General features: G+C 50.7%; 1 pseudogene; it reads left to right on the top strand.

Annotated features, from left to right (window-relative positions):
• Window positions 1-4745: 4745 nt before the first annotated feature.
• LOC125533992 lies at window positions 4746-15962 on the top strand (annotated as a pseudogene).
• The last annotated feature ends 5087 nt before the right edge of the window (window positions 15963-21049 follow it).

The following is a 21049-nucleotide window of genomic DNA, read 5'->3' as shown; positions in this document are numbered from 1 at the left end:
ATGCATTTCGGGGCGACCCTCACGGTGACCCCATCCAGCGAGCCTGCCGAGGTGCCTGTTGACGGGCAGACCAATGGGGTTCTCGATGCCTAGATAATTCGTGCAGTAGGAGATGCACTCTTCAGTCAGAAAGCCCCTGGCTATACTTCCCTCTGGACGTGACATGTTGCGAACGTATCCTTTGATGACACCATTCATCCTTTCGAACAGCATCATGCTGTGCAGGAACGTCGGCCCGAGTTGGATGATATCCTCCACGATATGGACCAGCAGATGCACCATAACGTCAAAGAATGCGGGCGGGAAGTACATCTCAAGCTCGCATAGTATCACCACGATCTCTTCCTGTAGCCTTCTGATTTGCCTCACGCCAATCGACTTCCGAGATATGACGTCGAAAAAGTTGCATAGGCCAAATAGCGTTTCACGGACGTGCGCATCCATGATCCCACGGATTGCAACTGGAAGTATCTGCGTCATCAGCACGTGACAGTCGTGAGACTTCATCCCGCTGAACTTCTGCTTCGCTGGGTCTAGGTATCTGCTTATCTTCCCCGCGTAACCGTAAGGAAGTTTTACTCCTAGGAGGCAGGTGAAAAACTACTCGATCTCCTCCTGACTTAGAGTGAAGCACGCGGGAGGGTAGTCATTTCCAGTCTTCTTGGCCTTTTTGCCTTTGCGACGACTTTCTGTGTCCTGCTTCGCCTCGTCATCATCATCATCATCATCATTAGCGTGAAGCTCCTGCCTGATGCCCATTGATTTCAAGTCTGCCCTTGCTGTCGGCCCATCTTTGGTCCTCTCTGGCACGTTGAGCAGGGTACCAAGCAGACTCTCGCACACGTTCTTCGTGATATGCATGACATCAAGGCTGTGAGGCACACGGTGGATCTTCCAGTACGGCAAGTCCCAGAAAATAGACCTCATTTTCCATACCTTCAGCAGCGGCTCTGGCGCCTTTCGCTTCTTTCCCGACCCTGGTTACTAATGGCGCACCTGCAGGTGGTGCGCCATTAGTAGTTTTGCAAAAAAGTAAAAAAAATATACTAATGGCGCACCAGGTAATAGTGCGCCATTACTAGTTTAAACTAGTAATGGCGCACTGTGAAACGATGCGCCATTAGTAGTTTTGCAAAAAAAAGAATAATTTTTTTTACAGCAATGACGCACTGTCTACTTGGTGCGCCATTACTACTTAGAACTAGTAATGGCGCACTTCGACCTGATGCGCCATTAGTATGTATGGGAAAATGGAAAAATAATAATTTAATACTAGTGGCGCACCCTGTTTCTGGTGCGCCATTAGTGTCTTCCACACTAATGGCGCATCACCAACCAGTGCGCCATTAGTATATAGTAGTGGCGCACTGCTTCCATGGTGCGCCATTAGTATCAATCCTATCTATAGCCCTTTTCCTAGTAGTGTTGTCTTGATTGCTTTTGTTGCTGTGAGCTTGTGAGTATATTCAAAGTACTCACCTGGCGCGTCACGGATTGTAGGTGATGCCGTGAGTGATTGCTTGTCGAGGATCCAAAATTTTCAAGCTAGTATGTGTCCCAGCCAGAGTCCCTATGGAGTGGAGTTAATCACCATTGTTGTTGTTTCGTTGCTACAAGTTGTTCCGCTGCTAGCATAGAGCTACCTTAGCAGGTGTAGTGTCGTCATGCCCCTGTAACCTTTGCAATATCAGAACCTTGGTACCCATATTATTTTTAATAAAGAGTTGTTCTATTCTATGCAAGGCAGTGCCGTATTCCAGAAGACTTGATCTGTGGGCTAGAATACAGAGTGTTGCGGATCCTCTAAGCCGGGGTGCCACTCTTTTGTGTCATTCATGTTTAATCCACACTATACTCAGAATCATTATACTTCCGCCCACATTTTGCTTTGAGTTTACAATTTACTTAAAAGCACATTTTCATGAGTATCTACGAGGGACTAGAGTCCCATTAAAGTGCTCCCTATGGGATCAACACTTCTACTTCGTAAAGGCTACAACAAAAACATGTGTACTTGCAAGCCATCATTATCTATAAAAATTGGTCTTATTTTATTTTTAAATACATAATATCATTACCAATGTAACCTTTCGGCAACACTATACATTAAAACACTTTCGCATAAAAGTGTATTGTACACTACGTCATAATGTCACGCTATTGATTATATGGAAAAATAACTCTCATCAACCCTCCTTTTTTTACACAAGAATAAAAAAACGGTGGGGGAAAATACAACAAAACTTCTATTGGTTTGATCGACGCTCTGTAATTTCTGCTAGAGAACACGATCCCATATCAAAATATATTTTGTAAAATGTCATAAAAACAAGCTTGCCTTTTTAAATACAACTCAGTTTAGCAACCAATAGTAAAAATTGAAAAGACATACTAGATGAACGTATATCAACTTATGTTGCCTAAAGATTTTAAATAAAACACTATAGATTGACCCTCTATGGAAGACTCTCAACCAACGGGCCTAAAATAGACCCTCGTTAGAAGTATTACCATTGACATGTGAAGGAAAATCTGGCGGGCCTAGAATTGGGCCTAGAGCGATTGATATTGATCCATTTGATGACGATGGGCCTCGGAATATTAATATTGATCTTTCCTTTCTTCTCCCAAGTCCCACCCCTTTCAAGACCTAGGGTTTTCCCCTTTCCGACCCCCTTTATAAACACCAAATCTTGCAAAGTCCATTGAGCCACCGCCACCGCAACCAACCATGCTGGCCTTCATCTAAATCACATCGTCATCTACTCTCGCCTTCTTCGTTGAAACGGATGCCCCTTGAAGAGGTCTGATATTCAGATCCATCAAGATTTAAATCGATTCACAATGTTGGTAAGCCTTATAGTATATTCGATCTATGCTAGCGTAGTTAGAACAACATGTGGGATATAACTAGAGGTTTTGTTGATAAGGTTGATGTATCCGTCTTGTCACTTTGAGGGAGGGGGTATATATTTTGTGCAACACACAATAATGGTGTTGGTGTCATCATCGTCGCATTAGAAATTTGGCCTTGTGGGAACAATGATCTAATGCCCTATATATATGGAAGAAAGAACCCCACTATGAAAACTATATTTTTAGTTCATAATGGTATATTTAGTTTTATTGAAATAATGCAGGTTATTACAATGCCACATTTTCTCTTGTGATAACTGTTGGGTTACTTGTTGGTCCATACCTTTCTTGTCTCAAGAAGGGGATGGTAATATATCAACAAAATATGCGCATGTTTCTTGGTTTACTAAATTTTCATAATGGAATCATCAAATTTGTAAACCTCATCAAGAAAAAATAATATTTGTTTGGCAAATCCTCTAGAAGGATAAACATGGGGAGCACATGAAGGCCTATTAGTGGACAGATCGGATAATGTATCAAAACAAAATTGCTTAGCTAGATGAATAAATACAAATGTGCAAGTGTGCCTCCCCAAAATATTGTGCATGTGGCTACTCTCTCTCTATATATATATTCCTAGCATTGATGTATGATGTGTACTTGTGTGTCAAACATTTGAATATAAATATGGGATAAATAGTGTTCTGCTTTCTTCCCCAAAGAGCTTATATGGAAATTTTATTTATGTTGGTTGTTAGATCTATAACAGAAGGACCTTTGATGGAGTGTTCTTGAAAATAACTAATACACTATGGAATAATCATTGAATAGTCATAGCAAAAATCCAAACTTGGAAAGTGTTTCATACATAGATTCAACTCTCGAGTGAAACTTGAGTGGTCTTATATGCCATTGTTAGCATTGGAAAGTATTATTCTAATGTATCATATATCTTATATGGGATAATTAGATTTATGCCCCTAGTTGTGTCCCACTCGTCTGTTTTACCCCTAATTCCCAAAAGTCACCGGTTCTGTCCAAATCACTTTGCTCCTCTAATGCTTTTGCCCTTTGACCGTTTGACCATCATTTTGAAAACTTCATAACTAATTCATACTAAATCATAAAAATGCAAATAAGGTACCAAAATGTTCAGAAAAACATCACCTATATGTCAGTGTCATTTGCATCCATGAAAAAAGTGTTGGAAAGTGCCCATCCGAGTTTTAGCTCTTATGCTACCACCATGAATAGTAAAATCTAAAAAAGTTCAAAAAATTCAAAAATAATTTGGTGGCAAAGAATGACAAATGTTTTAAGTGTCTGCCAAGTTTCATCAGGGAATAACATTCGTGGGTGCCGCAGCAAAAAAAACAGTCAGCACTCCAAAATAGATTATTTTTTTGCCACGACTTCCACGAATGTCGTTCCCTAATGAAACTTGGCAAGCACTTAGAAAACTTGTCGTTCTTTTCCACCATATTTTTTTGAATTTTTTTGGAGTTTACTATTCGTGGTGGTATCAAAAGAGCTAAAACTCGGATGTGCACTTTCCAACACTTTTTTCATGAATGCAAATGACACTGACATATAGGTGATGTTTTTCTGAACATTTTGGTATCTTATTTGCATTTTTTTGATTTTGTATGAATTGGTTATGAAGTTTTCAAACTGACGGTCAAATGGTCAAAGGGCGAAAGCATAAGAGGATCAAAGTGACTTGGACAGAACCGGTGACTTTTGGGAATTAGGGATAAAACAGATGAGTGGGACACAACTAGGGGCATAAATCTAATTATCCCATCTTATATTGTATGGAAAAGGGAGGAGTACTTGCCATCAGTAAAGGTCCAATCATGGTACATCATAAGAAACGGTATTGCACTATGGGCTTGGTAGATAATAAGCAAAATGTCAAAGTAAAGGAAGAGGAAGATGAAAATGTGAATACAAAAGAGAAAATGAAGAAAAATGAAGATGAATGTGATAAGAAAACAGAGGAGAAGAAAAATTCCTCAAAGAGGAAGATGGATAAATACAAGGAGAGAAATAGAAGAACACGAGAGTTGTCAGGAAGGATGATGAGGAGAAGGAGAGGGGGGATCAGAGGAAAAGAAAAGGAAATGTGAAGTCACATAAGGGAAGATAGGATAATGAGAATGAGAAAGAAGAGCAGGAGCAGCGAGAAATTCAGAAAGAGAAATTGGAGGAGCCAATGGAGATAAATGAGCAGAAGGGAAAGAAGGAGGTTGGTAAAGAGGAAGAGGAGTCGAAGAAAAGGGATGAGAAGGACCAGAAAGATAAAATAATTACCCCCACTTCTTTAGGGCATTTATATCCCATTCATTTATGGAACATGTGGTAGGTTTTCTTCATCATATCGATAAACAAAGAGATTAATTCATTTTAGCTGTTCTATTTTTACCTACTATATTTTGCATGACTCCTGTGACGATTATGTTTTCCATTGTGGTTCACTTTTAGGAATGGTGCTCTCTAATTTGATAGAGTTACATATATAGTATATTTCACCCAATAGATTGTTTGTGAAGTTAGTGATTCATATGTTTCAAACATGGACTATATAATGTTTTCTACCTTTGAGAAGGATAAATGAGGTAGCATATCCAAAATATAAACTACTTCATGAAAGTTGATATCTTTTGTATTTACAAAAACATATAGATTGTAAATAAAAGAGACATATATAACATTTCTGCAAAATATAAGGCCAATTGAGAAATGACTGATAGCTTGGATTGGACTATAGGATGGCAAGGTAAAAAGCCATATATGCATGTTTGGGTTGTGCTCGACATGTTCACCCATTACTAATTAATTTGTATGATGAGTATGTTGCAGAAACTTCCAGTAGGATTCCACAAATACTTGGAAGAGTGTAGATGAAAGGTTTCCCTGAGAGGTCGAAGCAGGAATAAATGGCCCGTAGAGCTGGCTAAAATCTCCGGGGAGATACGCTTTGTGCGTGGATTGAAGGAGTTCCTCTTGGACCATTGTGTCGGGTACAGCTGGCTGCTAGTATTCCATTACGACGGGCAATCACAGTTCCCAGTGACGGTTTTCTTGCCATGGTCCTGTGAGGATCCATATGCGTCTCTCGCCTAGCTGCATCGCAAGGACATCGACGTGGACAAAGAGGAAGAGAAAGATCTCACGAGCACTAATGCATATGGTACTGCCCCAGAACAAGAAGACGCTCATACTGACACTAGTGTAGTTGGTACACGGCAAAATGAAGCTTCAGAAGAAGAACAATACGCTTCAAAAGAAGAAGAGGCATAGGAAGAAGAAGATGCATTATCAGAATCTCTGGAGAATGAGGAAGACAGTGAATCTCGCATGTGCAGCGATGGTGCGCTGGATCCAACGTAACAACAATAGGAGTATCGACACAAGACCGACGATGGCTTTGTGGTTAGGAAGAGGGCTAGGGTCAGGAAGGTTAATGATATCATGGCAGAAGTGGATCAATCCAGCAAGTCCAAGCTCGCAAAGGGGGAATTTTCTGAAGCTCCAACTGGTGATCCAGCCTCTGAGGGAGCAGCATCAAGCGGCAATTTGGCAGGAAATTAAGAAGAACCCTCCGATCCACTTATTTCAAAATTATTAAGACTTCTAGTACTTTTACGTATATATTGGTATGAGTTGGCTTGATGTTTTAAAATGATTCTCATACTCTTGTTATTGAGCTAACCATTGTCCGTGTGCACATCAAACTGTAAGAAGAATCGGAGCATCGTCCACCCAAGAAGTCCAAGGCTAAGGAGATAAGGTCTCCATTTGGTGATTCAGCTTCTAAGGCAGCATCATCAGGTGACAATTTTGTAGGTAATTAAGAATAACCATCTAATGGATAGAATTCAAATTAACTGCTATGATGGATAAATGTTGTCAAATGATTCATAGGCTCTTGTTATTTACCTAACCTATGTGCACGTCCATTGTAAGAAGAGTCTGCCAATCGACCATCCAAGGAATTCAAGGCCGAGAGTAAAAGCTCTACTGCTCCTTTAACTGTTTATACTAGGTCTGTTGTTTCAGCATCTAAAAGTGCTTCTAAAGGGGCAGCATGAAGTGGAAATTTGGTAGGTAACTAAGAGGAAGCCTCTGATCGAGAATCTATTTCAAAATGAGTAGTACTTGTTTTACATGTACGCACACATACATATTGGTTGAGATGGCTTAGATGGTGTGCCAGTCTTGACTCTGGTAGCTAGATATAGCACTGGTCTTGTACTATAAAATAATTCCTATCTATATGCTCTTGTCATTGAGCTAATGAGCCCGCGTATAGTTCATACATGTGTATTCGTGCCAGAATCCATGTGCAGGCACAAATCTTTTGGTAACAAATATGGTATGGAGGCTTAGTTCACGATGTTCACCAAGAGCAATGCTGAAAACCAACCTGGCAGAGGTAAATCTTGTTTCTTCCTTCCTTCCTGTAAACCAACCTTCTAGTACTAATTAGAACAAACTTGAAGTCAACTATCCTGATATATATAGTCTGCATCTTTTTATACTAGTTGTCATCAAGGTTACGAGAAGGCCAGGATTAACATCGCAGAGGTGTCCAGTAACTCAAAGGGAGAAGGAAGACTCCATGGAGAGGGCGCGACCGTCAAGGCAATAAAGCACAACAATGTCTATGCCTTGTACTTCATGGTAATTGCTCAATTTAGTTTCTTCTCTCAATACTCATATTCTAAAATTACATTGATCTCAGACTGATTGTTATCAACCTACAACTGCAAATCATCTTGGACAAGTTCGTGAAAACATTCCTCCCTAAAGAGAGTAGGACAATGACGCTATGGGACCCACAGGCGAAGCCGTGGAAGGTATGGTACAAGTACACCGGCGGCGAGTGTCCCCACGCGGTGTTCAGCACTGCCCGTGGATCAGGAACCCCGGCATCGCCCGAGGGGTAAATCGAGGTGGAGCACACGAACGATTTACCCAGGTTCGGGCCGCAAGGATGCGTCAAACCCTACTCCTGCTTTGTGGATTGGTATTGATCTCTCGCCCGGGAGCGAGAGCAAGCGTGAGTGTGGAAATGCCAAACCTCGCGAGGGCTCTCGAGGTGGCCGACCCCCTCTACATTGCACACGGGCCTCCTTTTATACTCAAGGGGTTACCGACATAGAGCAACGGGGGCCAAGGGCAAAAGTGGAAAGGGTGCCGTGGGTAGGCACAGCTAGGTGCTGTAGTAGGCACAGCTAGCTGCTACAGTGTTATCATACCTAACCCTGACGGCAGGGGACAAGGGCATTAAATGCCCGTCTGTGTCGCCTAGACAGCACCGAAAGGGACCGCTAGGGACGCCTCCGTCTTGCCACGGTGGTTGTCTTGTCAGCGCCTTCGTGCCACCGCACGCCCCTAGCTGCACAGCCTTCTGCCACGTGCGCTCGGGAGGGGCCCCGGAGCGACACGTGGGTGGATGTGCTGGAGCGCGGGCGTGGAGTGAGGGCTTGCCGCGGCAAGCGCCTTGCCGCGGCTGTCGACTTGTCGCTTCCGGGAGCTTGTCGCTCACCGGGCCTTGTCGGGGCGCGTAGCGCGCCGCGGCAAGTTCCTTGGAATGCCTCGGACGGCCTTCCCGGCAAGCGCCTCTTGCCGGGGTCTTGGCACGCTTCTGATGGCCTTCCCGGCAAGCTCCTCTTGCCGGGGTCTTGCTTTTTTCCCGGCAAGCTCCTCTTGCCGGGGTCTTGTCTTGGGTACTTTGTTCTTGAATGGTCTTCAGAGGGACCACAAGGAATCTTGGCGGTGACCTGGCAGGCCTTGCCGCGGGACGCTGCAACTGCCCGTGCACAAGTTCGGGGTACAAGGGTACCCCTACTCTAGTACACCGACAGGAGCCCCCGGGCCTGGGCCAGACACGGTGCCGAGCGCTGTTGGGCCAGGCCCAAAACAGTGCACGGGCACGCGCGGCCTAGGTCACGCCGCACCTTCCTCCGCTTCCCCCCGCGCCCTCCCCCCGAATGGCACGCGTTGGATGCGGCGTCGTGGGGGAGGTCATGGGGGTTCCTTCTCTCGAAATGTGGAACGTCCGCCCCCTTCCCCCTTTAAGAGCAGGGGAAGCGGGGGCAGTTGGCCCATTCGCCCGTTGCCGTTCCCAATCTCGGAAATCTCTGCCGCCCTCTCGCCTCCCCAAAGCAGAGAGAGAGAGAGAGAGCAGCGCTCCGCCCTCCGCCGCTGCCAGCACCACCAACGCCGTCGACCCCCTCCACTGCTTCCGCCATGGCTCCGAAAGCCGACAGGGGGAAGACCGTGAAGACGACCGAGGCGCATCGGCTCGCGGCGCTGCGGAAGACGCGGGCTGTTTTCCCCCCCAGGCTCGGCGCGATGGAGCTGAAGGCGGACTATTCTCTATTCTGGTCGGCGGAGACGCGCGCGCATCCGCGCACAAGAGTTCTCCCCGCCGCCGCCTGTGAGACTATCCCAAATGGGTATGCCTTCTTCGCGTTGTTCTTCTATTGCGGGCTCTGCCCGCCCTTCTCTGATTTCTTCTGCGACGTCATGAACACCTATGGGTTCCACCTCCTCGACTTCACCCCCAACGCCGTTCTAACGATGGAAGTTCTCGCGCATCTCTGCGAAAACTTTGTCGGAGTTCTTCCCAATGTGGCCCTCTTCCGCCATTTCTTCACTCCTCGAGTAGAGAGAGGAGAGCCTCTATCCGGCGGGATCGCCTGGATTTCGAGGCCCGGCAAGAAGGAGACCTATCTGGAGGGAGAGTTCCGCGGCAAGTGGGAGGAGTGGAGGGCTGACTGGTGCTGGATTGTCGAGGAGAGTCCGCAGCCTTTCACCGCCCGGCGCCAAACCCCGGTGGCGCGCGGCGATGACTGGAGCGACCTGGCCCCGGAGGACGACAGGCTGGGGATCGCCGTCACCAGGATCCTGCGTCTCCGGAATGCCGGGCTTACTGTCGGCGCGGTTGGCGCAGACTTCCTTCGCCGCCGCATCGCCCCCCTGCAAGAGCGGGGGAGGCCAACTTGGGAGTTCAAGAACGCGGCGGACATTATGAGGCTGCGGCCGGGCCTCAACTACAACTTCACAGTTCTGGAACTCCACGCGATACTGCAGGAGCTGTTCAGGTATGACCCCCAGCATCCCGAGGTGTTCAGGTTGCCGGGGGGCGTCGTGCCCTTGTGCAACAACTCCGCGCTCGATCGCATTCGCGCAATGATGCCGGAATACGACTCGCACGGGATTGTGCCAACTTGGCAGGAGCCTGCCGACGAGGTCGTGCAGCACTTCTTCGACAACTTGGTGGAAGTGGCCGTCCGCCCCGACGAGAAAGACGGCCTCACTCGCGACACCACTGACGTGGAGATGGCGCGTATCGCCACCAGGCTGGAGGAGGCGGTGGTAGCCGCAGCCGCGGGCGAGTTTGGGTTCACCACCGCGGAAGCAGACACGGCAGAAGTGGCGAGCTGCGGCGAGCAAGGGGAGTCTGCCGGCAAGGAGGGGCTTGCCGGGCAGGGTGCTGAGCCGAGCGAGCTTATCAAAGATACGGGCAGCTCGCGGCAAGTCGACTCCTCTTCCTCCTTGCCTCCGGACAGCCCACCAGAAGCGGAGCCCCCAGCACCGCCCATGAGGCGTCTCCACAAGGTTGGCGACGAGGCGGGGCGGCAAGCGGGTCAACAGTCGCCACGCCACGTGACGCGCTCGACTGCGGCAAACACCGTTGCCGCGGGAGCGCCTCATGCTACGACGGCAACTCGAGCGGGGTCTAGCCGGACCGCCGCTTCGGTTCCTGCTGCTTCCCGTGCCGCGCCGACAGCCGGAGCGGGGTCTTCTCAGACCGCCACCACCGCTCCTGCTAAGCGGCCAAGGGAAGCTTCTCCTCCGCCTCCTCGCTCTGGGAGCGCGCCGGGCTTCGACTTCTCCGCTCTGAGCTCCGACGAGGAGGATGAAGAAGAGTAAGCTTTTCTTGCTGCACTCGCATTTCTTCGGTTTTTGCGGTTGTTCTTGCTTCTCAATTCCTTTTTCCCGAGCCTATTCCTTTTTAGGACTCTGGCCCAGAGAGCGGCAAAGAGAGCTAAGGCTCCGGCGGTCATCATCGAGGACGTGCCCACCAGAACAACAGGTGGTGCGCCCGAGACAACCTTGCCGGACCTGGCGACTTTCCTCCATGGCAGCCCCCAGCGTAAGTGTGTGAACTTTTTGCCGCGGTGAGGCGCGCATGGGTACTTGTCTTTGCTGATATCCGCTTGTTGCCTTGCGTAGGAGCAGAGCAGCCTCACCAGGAGCGTCCGGAGACAGCCCCCGGCATGCCACCTACTTCAACTACGCCGCCCAGGGAAAATTCTCCGGCAAGAGATTCTCCGGCAGGGGGTGGCTCTCCGGCAAGGGGGAGCTCTCCGCCAAGGGACGGCACCAGCATCCCCCCAGCGGCAGAGACCATGGCCACCGAGCCCAGCGCAGGTAATCTTCTTGCTTCAAACCTTCCCTTGGGTTCTTCTTCTTCTGGTCTCTTTGAGTTTTTGCCGGATTTTGCTTGACTCTTCTCCCCTTGGCCGGCCGTCAGATCCATCTGCTGGGGAGCAGATGGAGAGAGAGGCCGCCGCCGGCGAAGCTGCCGGTGCTGGAGACGCCGCCGGCACCGAGGCCGCCAAGGCTGGCGCCGCGGCGGCTGGCGAGGGGTCTGGCGATCGTACTGACGGCCCAGAGTCCGCAGGAGCGCCAGGCGCTGCACCGACCGCCGTCCCGTCCGCCGAAGCCGCAGCGCCAAGCATCGAGGAGCCCCAGCCGGGTGTTTACTTGAAAGCCGGCGAAGGCGTCTTCATCAACCTCCCCTGGGCATCAAGCTCCAGAGCGTCGGTCGAGGGGGAGGTCTTCGACGGGGAAGTGCTTGCCTCTGCGGGTCTGAAGCTGGTCGATGCGCCAAGCAGCAGTAGCAACGAGCCCGAAGAGGAGCGGTTGCTGCGCAGGTTGATGTCGCTCTACCGCGCGCGACAAGCCAAGCTGGAGTCCCGCGAGGCGCTTGTCGCGAAGGCGGTAGCAGACATTGAGAGGCGCGCAGACGAGCTCGTGGGTTTCCACCGGGAAGCCGTCCGATCCTTGGCAGAGGAGCGGGAGTAGCTCGCCGAGGCGAAGAAGGCCTTTCTCCTCGTGAAGGCCGAAGCCGAAGAGCTACAGCGACTTGCCGCCATGAAGCTAGCCGCGGAAGTGGGCGAGCAGGCGCAGCGGAAGGTCAACCTCGACACTCACGAGGAGGAGCTCGCCGCGCGCGAGGAGAAGCTGGGCGGAGCCCTCAAGTAGGCGGAGGACGCTGCCGCCGCTGCCGAGGCCGCCAAAAAGGTGTTGGAGATGAAGGTGGTGCAGCTGGAGGCTGACCGCAAGGCATATGGCGAAGAGCACAGCGCCGCCAAGGACTCCAACACCGCCCTCGAGTCGAGGCTAGTCACTTTGACCAAGGCGCTGGACGGCGCCAAGGAGCGGGAGGCGGCCTTGAAGAAGGAGATCGACGCCGACAAGGCGTTGCTGGAGAGTGCTGCCACCACCCAAAACGCCTTTAGGGATACGGTGGAGCACTGGACAGAGAGCCTCGTGAACGCCGCTGGGGACATCGACAAGGAGCTGGCGCAGCTGGGGGTGGAGGACTTCGGGTACTCCTCCGACGAAAACCTCCAACCTAGCGCCAAGCTCACTATGTTCTTCCAAGGCGTGGCGGCGGCGCTCCAGCGGCTCCGGGATGAGATCCCGAAGCGGCTGGCCGACGAGTCGCGCGAGATCTGTGCGGGAACCCTTCAGAAGGTGTTGATGAAGGTGGCCTTCCGCAATCCAGGCCTCCGCCTCCACAACGTCCTCAGATCCTTGCCGCCTGATATCGATCAGGAAGAGCTCAAGGCCCTTGTCGCACCCATTGTGGACAAGGTGAGCGGGATCAAGAGGGTCGAGGGCGACCACGTCGACTAGGCCGCCGGCTTCCTTCTTTCCTTGTTGCTGCTAGCGATGTTATAGAAAACATTTATCAGAGCTGCGACAAGCTACTTTGTAATATAATTTTCTTCTGGATAGCCATTGCAACGTTATTCCCTTTACTTGACTCCTCCCTTTGTATGTTTTTGCCCTACGCTTTTAGGGAACTTGCCGGTGCAGGCATCCGGTCCGCGAGCGCTGAGCGCGGAACTGGCGGTGCCGCTACCGACAAGAAACCTTGTCGCAGCCAGCTGCAGCTCACTTAAGTTGCTGAGCGGGGCTCGAAGCAAAGTAAGGGCGCGGCTAGTGTAGCAACTAGCCGTAGCTAACTTACGTTGTTGAGCAGGCTCAAAACGATGCAAGGGCGCGGCTAGTGTAGCAACTAACCGCGGCTCACTTAATGTTGTTGAGCGAGCTCGAAACAATGCAAGGGCGCAGCCAGCTACGAGTTGGCTCCTCCGCGCACAGGTTTCCCATACAAAGTGCAGTCGTTCAAGGGAGATAACTTGAAATTTTAAAAATTTTGGCTGCTCAAACTTTGGCAACTTAGCTTTTCTGTCGTTTGCTTCCCGGCAAGACGAATTTCTTGAACGACGCATGGTCCATATCCTTCTCTTCTCCCCTTTCCCCCCGGCAAACTTGTGGGCGGGGGATCCTTTCTTTCCTTGGAAGAAGGAAGAAAAGAAAGAAGAGAAAATAAAGATAGAGAGCCTAGCAGCCCGTCAACGCTTGCCGTGGTGTTGGTGCTGCACAAATGCCAGATCATATATGCCAGAAATTAGAAAGCATAAAATTGACAAAATGTGCGGAGCACGCGGGCTCTGCTGTGCACGGGATCTGCGCCCGGCCTCGTACAAAGGATTACATGCAACAGCGGCAAGACTTTGTACAAGAGGTGGTTGCCGGAACGGGTTCCGGCAACCGCGCCTTACGGGTAAAACTCATGAAGATGCTCGATGCTCTAGGAGTTGCTCACTGGGATGCCATCTTCGGTCTCAGGGCGGCCGGCGCCGGGCCCAGTGACTCGTTTCACCCGGTAAGGGCCGTCCCATTCCGGCGTCAACTTTGTATGTTTTTACCCCACGCTTTTAGGGAACTTGCCGGCGCAGGCATCCAGACCGCGAGCGCTGAGCGCGGAACTGGCAGTGCCGCTACCGGCAAGAAACCTTGTCGCAGCCAGCTGCAGCTCGCTTAAGTTGCTAAGCGGGGCTCGAAGCAAAGTAAGGGCGCGACTAGTGTAGCAACTAGCCGCAGCTAACTTACGTTGTTGAGCAGGCTCGAAACAATGCAAGGGCGCGGCTAGTGTAGCCACCAGCCGCAGCTCACCTAATGTTGTTGAGCGAGCTCGAAACAACGCAAGTGCGCAGCCAGCTACGAGTCGGCTCCTCCGCGCACAGGATTTTCATACAAGGTGAGCCGATCCAGGGGGGTAACTCAAAAATTAGAGATCTGGTTGCTCAGGCTTTGGCAACTTATCTGTTCTGGGCGTGTTGACGTGCATGGTGACCTTGGGCGCTCCGGGATCCACCAGCTCGATCTTGATCCAGCGAGCGCATGGTACTGTGAGTACCATGACGCTGCCGGTCCCGCACCTCCTGAGATGAGCGCGGTGCATGCACGGACGCCGAGGTCTTGGAGTGCGCCCAGTCGTTGTGGGAGCCGGCCACACCACCGATGGGCGGCGCAGCCTTGCCCTGGGACCTGGCAGCACCAAGAGTTCCCTCGTCGATGCGTGCCCTTCCGCCGGCGCCTGCCCCACCGTCCGTTTGCTCCGGCGGTGGGTGGCTCGGCGTGGACGGAGCAGCTGCCTCCGAGACTTTCTTCTTCGGCGGCATGTTGGTGAAGATGGTGAAGATCGATGAAGAAGATGAAGATCTAGCCCGCAAGAATGCCGGATTTGATTCACACCACTTCGACGCCCCCTACCTGGCGCGCCAGAGATGCCGGGGTTCCTGATCCACGGGCACCTATGGGACCGGCGAACCGGGTCCCTTTTGGTTCGGCGGGGGGCGGAGGTGGCGCAAAGAGCAGATCGAGGCGGAGCAAGCGGGCGGTTGGTCGCGCGAGGGGTAAATCGAGGTGGAGCACACGAACGATTTACCCAGGTTCGGGCCGCAAGGATGCGTAAAACCCTACTCCTGCTTTGTGGATTGGTATTGATCTCTCGCTCGGGAGCGAGGGCGAGCGTGAGTGTGGAAATGCCAAACCTCGCGAGGGCTCTCAAGGTGGCCGACCCCCTCTACGTTGCACACGGGCCTCCTTTTATACTCAAGGGGTTACCGACATAGAGCAACGGGGGCCAAGGGCAAAAGTGGAAAGGGTGCCGTGGGTAGGCACAGCTAGGTGCTGTAGTAGGCACAGCTAGCTGCTACAGTGTTATCATACCTAACCCTGACGGCAGGGGACAAGGGCATTAAATGCCCGTCTGTGTCGCCTAGACAGCACCGAAAGGGACCGCTAGGGACGCCTCCGTCTTGCCACGGTGGTTGTCTTGTCAGCGCCTTCATGCCACCGCACGCCCCTAGCTGCACAGCCTCCTGCCACGTGCGCTCGGGAGGGGCCCCGGAGCGACACGTGGGTGGATGTGCTGGAGCGCGGGCGTGGAGTGGGGGCTTGCCGCGGCAAGCGCCTTGCCGCGGCTGTCGACTTGTCACTTTCGGGAGCTTGTCGCTCACCGGGCCTTGTCGGGGCGCGTAGCGCGCCGCGGCAAGTTCCTTGGAATGCCTCAGACGGCCTTCCCGTTAAGCGCCTCTTGCCGGGGTCTTGGGACGCTTCTGATGGCCTTCCCGGCAAGCTCCTCTTGTCGGGGTCTTGCTTTTTTCCCGGCAAGCTCCTCTTGCCGGGGTCTTGTCTTGGGTACTTTGTTCTTGAATGGTCTTCAGAGGGACCACAAGGAATCTTGGCGGTGACCAGGCAAGCCTTGCCGCGGGACGCTGCAACTGCCCGTGCACAAGCTCGGGGTACAAGGGTACCCCTACTCTAGTACACCGACAAGCACTGGGTGGGGCGCACTTGCCATGGAGAACAACCTGGAGAACTAGGGCATGTGCATATTTGAGTTCTTGGACCAGGAATACAATATCAAGTTGCACATTCACAAGGTTGTCTTGATGATCACCGCATGTGTCCTCACCCCAAAACCTCGCACAGACAAATGATAATTCATGCATAGACGTTTTGATCTTGTGTTGTTGACAAGGGAGGCAGACTGTTCCATCCTGTCATTGTTAAAACATAACATCAAGAATTATACTGTTTGTTGCTACAACTAATTACCGGATTCTTGTTTCCCAATCCCCTTCATAAGATAAGCATTTAGTCTCTAATTTCCTTTCTTCTCCAGATCCCAATCCCTTCCATAACCTATGGTTTCCCGTTGACCAATTCCCTTTATATATAACCCTGAAATCTTGCAAAAATCCGTCGAGCCGCCACCACCAACAACCAACCATCCTAGGCTTTCTCGTCCCACTACTGCAGGATGCTGCTAATGTGAAACTACGATCAGAGACCGTTCGAGAAACTGTGTGCGATTCCATAATCGCAAATGGTGTTGTATGAAAACCATCAGAAATGTGTAAAAGGTTTACGATGTCGGATGCATCAAACACGGTTCAGGATTTAGTTGCGTGTGCGATGAAGGGCGTACGGTTCAGTTCAGTGAACTGTTTGCGATGAGGAGGAACAAAAGAAATGGGCAGCCAGATGGAGGCGTGTGCGATACATAGCATATGGTTCACTCGGATGAACTGTTTGTGATTAGGCAACACAAAAGAAATGGTCAGCCAGATCAATGGTGTGTGTGATATACGGCATGCGGTTCACTTGGATGAACTGTTTGCGTTGAGACATGAGAACAGAAATGGTCCATCTTAACAAGATGTGTGTGATACGCGGCAAACAGGTCTGTAATAAGAAATGTGTCTGAAGACCGATAAGAACACATACGGTTGCTGCTAATAACACGTGTGTGTTGTGCGATGGGATTGCATACAGAACAACATATATATACACACACACACACACACACACACACACACACACACACACTTATAAGGACATTGTCAGTGTCAAAACCGGCGGATCTCGGGTAGGGGGTCCCAAACTGTGCGTCTAAGGCGGATGGTAACAGGAGGCAGGGGACACGATGTTTTACCCAGGGTTGGGCCCTCTCGATGGAGGTAATACCATACGTCTTGCTTGATTGTTCTTGATGATATGAGTATTACAAGAGTTGATTTACCACGAGATCAGAGAGGCTAAACCCTGGAAGCTAGCCTATGGTATGATTGTATGTTGTCCTATGGACTAAAACCTTCCGGTTTATATAGACACCGGAGGGGGCTAGGGTTACACAAGGTCGGTTACAAAGGAGGAGATATACATATCCGTATTGCCTAGCTTGCCTTCCACGCCAAGTAGAGTCCCATCCGGACACGGGACGAAGTCTTCAATCTTGTATCTTCATAGTCCAACAGTCCGGCTGTCTGGAGACCCCCTAATCCAGGACTCCCTCAGTAGCCCCCGAACCAGGCTTCAATGACGTCAAGTCCGACATGCAGTATTGTCTTCGGCATTGCAAGGAGGGTTCTTCTCAAATTTTGAATGTTTGTCAAGCAGTGTCCGGACCCATAAATGTTGGACTTCTTGGCTTCTGCACCCAATAAGGGCTATCCTCCTCGCGTCGAATGAATACGAGGAGCCAGGGCAATTTTACATTCACCCCCCTAGCCAGATAAATAAATCGTCTATTAAAGGGATGGGGATTCTTAGATCGAATCCATACCATCCTCCCACAGCGAATCCATCGGAGCGCGCTTCGGAAAAATCCATTCCAACATGGCCGACCACCGCAACTCCTCCTCCCGCCCCCGTAGCCCTAAGCCCGGTGATTGGGAGAGATGTTCTGTCCCACACAGTCGATTAGTCGAACTGCAGACTCAGGGATTCCTCCCTCCAGCGTATATGGTTCCCGTCCGAGCCGGGCTCGCCACCTACAATGGCGGGGAGCAAGCGGAGAGCTTCTCCAGCCCCTCTACGGGGGAGCAGGTGTGCCTTGTTCCCTACTTATTAAGGGGACTCGAATTTCCAATTCATCCATTCCTCCGCGGGCTCCTAGAGTTTTACGGCCTCCAAATGCATAATTTCACCCCTGCTTCCATATTACACGTCGCAGGCTACGTTGCCCTTTGCGATTTATTCCTGGGCTGTGAGGCTCATTTCGAGCTGTGGAAGAGGTTATTTTGCCTCGTCCCTCGCACGCAGAAGGGGTCACTTTATCAAGTGGGCGGAGCCGAAATATGGCGCATCGCCAAAACTGGATACCTGTCCGGTACTCCGAAGAAGACGTCCGAAGACTGGCCTTCGGAATGGTTTTATATTGAGGATGTCATTCTTCCGGACCCTGTTCGGCGGAGTCTTCCAGAGTTCAACAATGATCCTCTGAAGAAAAGCCAAAGCTAGCGCCCATGGAGCCCCCAGGAGGAAGACAACGGAGAAGTCCTTTACCTGATGAACCGGATTACAGGGTTGGCTCAATCAGGATTGACAGTAATCGAAGTTATGTCAATATGCATAGTGCGGGGAGTGCAGCTGCTTCAATATCGAGGGCACCTCCTGTGGTGTTTTAACAGGGAAGATGATGCCACCCGTTGCAGGCGTAAGGGACTGGACTCCGCTGTTGCTTTAGCAAAAATTCTGTCCGAGTTGTTTAAGGGAGAGGAAGAGGAGTTCATCCGCATCAAGCCACGGGATGGATTCTCCATGTACAACCCTCCAAACTGGGTGATTTATATCTCCTTACTCCCATTTTCCCGCATTTTTTGTCGTAGGTACTTACCTTGCCATTTTACGGCAGGAACTGCGAAAAGTTGTAAGGGAGGTCAAGAGCCCATCTCCACAACCAGAGGACCCTGACCGGGCCCTCAGTCCCGGACTCGAAGAAGATCCAAACATATTCCCGGAGCTGATCGACAGGCAGTTCTATCAATTGAGCTGTGATGACGCCATGGTAGCCATTACGGCTGACTATCCCGGACTGCTCCCTGCATCGCATGTGAGAAAAACCAAAATCCCAACTCCAAAAACTAGGATCCCCTTTTAGACACTTCACCTACCATATACATATGGTGTTTTACAGGGAAGGCATTCGGGACGCCGTGCCGAACCTGCAGCAACTCGCCAACAAGGGGCACCGAGGCCGGGTAGGCCAAAGAGGAAGCCGGTCAGGACAGAGACGCCGGCGCAGAGGTATGACAAGAAAACCCGCTCCATGGTTGTCGTCTTTCTCAAAATGTAATGACGTCCGTGTTTCTTTAATAGAAAAAACGCTCGCCGGAATATGTCCGGAGAGGCTGCCGATCATGCTTCCACCAGTCGGGCTCCAGGGCCGGACATAGAGGCGGAAGCCGACATGGGGCGAACGCGGGATACTCCTCCTACAGAGGATGCGGATAGACTGTCCACTACAAATTCAGAAGTGGAGAGCGCCATGAATCATAGGCGTCGCCGGGCCATACTCCGTGACGCTTGCTTCTCACCAGAGGCCTTTGATGCCTTCAATTCCGGAGATGCGTACCTCCGTGCTGCTCAAAATGGTCTAGCCAGAGCCACGGACCAGTATGTAAGGGATGTACAGGTAAGTAAATCTGACGATTATATGTATCAGTAGCCCCTGAGACTTGAAACAGTTGATGCAACTGATTTAAGGATCAATATTTGTGCAGGTTCTTACTGAGAAGAATACCCAACTGTCTCAAGAGTTGGACGAGTGCAAGGCCCAGCTGGAAGCCGCTGTTGCCGCATTGAAGGACTCCACAGAGGGTCCCCCTAGTAACTCTTTTGTCTATTGCAAAGAATATCAGTACCAGGTAGTATGCGGCGTACATGCACACCTAACAATAGATGTTGCAGGTGGCCCCAGAGTGAACCCGGAGGCCGTGGAGGCGGATGCGGCACGTGATGATCGATAGCGAAACGCTAGCGAGCGCGTGCTGACGCGAGTCAGGCAGGAGAAAAACGATCTCCAAGATGCCAATATCCGGCTGGGCGTGGAACTGAAGGATGTCCGAGCCCAGCTTGCGGACTCCGTGAAGGAGAATAAACGGCTTCAGCATGGCATTTTTAGTAAGTGCTTGAACGAACTTTTTTATAGGAGTTCGGCGAAGAAGCCTGCTAACAGCGTTATATCTGCAGGTATGCTGACGGGTTGTCCCACGGAAGAGATGCCTGGGTCCTCAGGTGATCTTCTACCGAAGCTCTGACAACTGCATGAACAAGTTCGGCAGGTGATGTAGAGTATTGCCCAAGCCTTATGGCCATCTGCGTCCCCGCCGGGAGGCATGGGGGAGCTTATAGAGAAGTTGAAGGGAGCACGGCGGCGCTTCCGGTTATGGAAGATATCGGCCTGTCGACAGGGTGCACGGGAAGCCTGGGCTATGGTGAAGACACGATACACCAAGGCTGACCCAAACCACATATGGCCGAGGTCGGACCTGTGGGGCCCGATGGGAAAGAAATCCCTGTCAGTTTAGTGTATGATCAAGTAGAGTTAGCCGCAAAGTATTCCCAACAGGATTGTAGGCTAGACAGCATGTTGGATGGTATAGAAGAAGAATTCAATTAGTCTTAGTGACTATGCACTTGAAGTGACATATGTAATGTCCCTAGCCGGATTGTAAATCATTTGTCATGGCGGCCCTTTTCGCTTCGACCTCTAGACCCGATAGTCCGGAGTGAATCTGAATACCCACTCGGTTATATAAAAACCGGGGTATGCATGGAAACCAGGCGTAGGGGTCATAAGTGCTTGAACAGACAAGTACCCAACTAGCTATGTTATATTACATGGGTAGTAAGAAACATCTTCCAGGGATAATAGTTCCGTTAAGGGTTCCTTTCCCTAGGTACGCATGGCCTAATGTGCATGTCAGGGCTGCGAGTCGCAGGTTAAAAACATCTAGGGGCGTGTAGTAATTTAAATGAAAGTCATCTTTTATTCACCGACCGAATATTCCCTTAAGAATGCTAGCTTTCGGCTTCATCCAGTCTGAGGTACACATCCGGCTGACCCTGTAGTAACAATCCCAGAGGTGCTCCCCTTATGCCCTAGTCGAATTAACGGGAACGTATGGCATAAACACAAGAGCCAGGCAACCCAGCTTGGCCAAAACTTAAGTCATATCGATGCATATAATGGCGAAAAAAGGTACATGCGGAAGGATGACAAATGTGCGGGGCATGAATC

This window comes from Triticum urartu, chromosome 2 (assembly GCF_003073215.2).
Source record: "Triticum urartu cultivar G1812 chromosome 2, Tu2.1, whole genome shotgun sequence".
Taxonomy (NCBI): Eukaryota; Viridiplantae; Streptophyta; class Magnoliopsida; order Poales; family Poaceae; genus Triticum; species Triticum urartu.
Note: the sequence above shows the minus strand (reverse complement) of the source record. Positions and strands in the feature narration are given on the sequence as shown.